This window comes from Mytilus edulis, chromosome 7 (genome assembly GCF_963676685.1).
Source record: "Mytilus edulis chromosome 7, xbMytEdul2.2, whole genome shotgun sequence".
Classification (NCBI taxonomy): Eukaryota; Metazoa; Mollusca; class Bivalvia; order Mytilida; family Mytilidae; genus Mytilus; species Mytilus edulis.
The window spans coordinates 87,718,256-87,720,466 of NC_092350.1; positions in this window are offsets into that span (position 1 = coordinate 87,718,256).

A 2,211-nucleotide genomic window follows, 5' to 3' on the forward strand; every position below is an offset into this window, starting at 1 on the left:
TTTCATTGAATCAGTGATCAGTTTTCATCTATTAATAATAAAATTAACGGTACTAATTTTCTTGCACCAGATGCGCATTTCGACAATACATGTCTCTTCAGTGATGCTCGTGGCCAAAATATTTGAAATCCAAAGCTTATATAAAAGATGAAGAGCTATAATCCAAAAGGTCCAAATAGAATAGCCAAATCCGTGAAAGGAATCAGAGCTTTGCATGAGGGAGATACATTCCTTAATTTATAATAATTTCTATCATTTTGTAACAGTAAATTTTAATAACACAAAAAATCCGTATTTTCATGCCAGTACCGAAGTACTGGCTACTGGGGTGGTGATACCCTCGGGGACTAATAGTCCACCAGCAGAGGCATCGACCCAGTGGTAGTAATAAAATTAACGGTACTAATTTTCTTGCACCAGATGCGCATTTCGACAATACATGTCTCTTCAGTGATGCTCGTGGCCAAAATATTTGAAATCCAAAGCTTATATAAAAGATGAAGAACTATAATCCAAAAGGTCCAAATAGTATAGCCAAATCCGTGAAAGGAATTAGAGCTTGCATGAGGGAGATACATTCCTTAATTTATAATAATTTCTATCATTTTGTAACAGTAAATTTTAACAACACAAAAAATCCGTTATTTCATGCCAGTACCAAAGTAAATTATAAGGATAAATCTGTGCTTTTTAATCAGCATTGATCACATTTATTGAGTCAACAAAAGTCACAAAGCCAAAGATTAAAAAAAATATTTGTCCTTCCCCTCACGCATTCACGATGTCCTCAATCAGAACCGATCCCCTCACGCATGACTTAATGAAAAAATGTAGTTTTTGGAATTATTAAGACGTCTACCAACACCGGACAGCGTACACGCCGCCAAAAACAACATTCATACCCATTGCCCCAAAAAAAACTAAATTTGAACTTGTAGGTCTGTTATTAGGACCATTTCAAAAATTGAAATGTCACTTTTTTAAGCAATTTCTCGTGGGGCAACTGATTTTGTAGGAGTTCAACTCTACCTACAACTGTGAATGATACATGTATCTCTTCGTTAAAGTATTCACCACAGCATAGCATTCTCTGATTTTCAATATTTTGTTCAGTTGAATTAGAAAATTGAGATTTAGAAATGTACATACCTTTTGAAGCGGTGACAATTACTCCACTCAAGCACAATCGGAAAATCCTCTCACGGTTTTCATTGCAGAACCAAATGTTCTGCGTGTGTAGATTACCAGCCGTGCCAAGCACATGATGACCAGACATTGTCTTATACTGGTTAATTCTGATTGCATACTTTGGCAATTGTTATATTATAGTTCGTTTCAGTGTGTGTTACATTTTAGTGTTGTGTTTCTGTTGTGTCGTAGTTCTGTTATATATGATGTGTTTCCTTCAGTTTAAGTTTGTAACACCGGATTTGTTTTTTTTTCTCAATTAATTTATGACTTTCGAACAGCGGTATACTACTGTTACCTTTATTTAACTCAATATTCAGACAATGTCTGAAAAAGTCGATTGCTTTTTCTTCTGCAAACAACAACGAACATCATTTGAAAAACACAGTTCACTATATCCATCTTAATGTAAAAAGAGGTCCAACCGATTAAAAGTATCTGTGTAATATCATATGTGTTATCATAAACTTAAACTCAAAAGGTCAACACGCACACATTGCAATAGATTTGTCTCTTCATGGTTTATTGCTTGTTTTCATTTTGGTAAAAAAAATTAAAAAAAAAATTAAAAAAAATGGCAAATATTTCAAGCAATACATTGAATTATTAAGACTATCAAACAACTACCTATATTTTTTTTAATTTTCCTTTTATTATGAATGAAATAAGACGGTGGATATATGTAAAAACAATCTGGGATAAACACATAACAAACCAATATTCCAGCCATAAAGGGGTGCCTAGGTAATAAAGCTGTGAATATATATATAGCATCAACACCTGATACCTTATGGACAAATATTTCTTATATCTTTTTCATGAAAAACAAAGAGAAAATGCTTTCCTGTTCTATCTTATGATTCTCACTGCACTATACAAGTTTTCTTGATTTCACTGTAAGAATACTTATAGATACCAAGTATATAAAGTTTCACACATATTTATTAAAGTATGTAAATAGCGAGTAGTTTGTTATAAGCAATATTAATATTACAGTATTTACTGCATGTGAATATTTTTGAA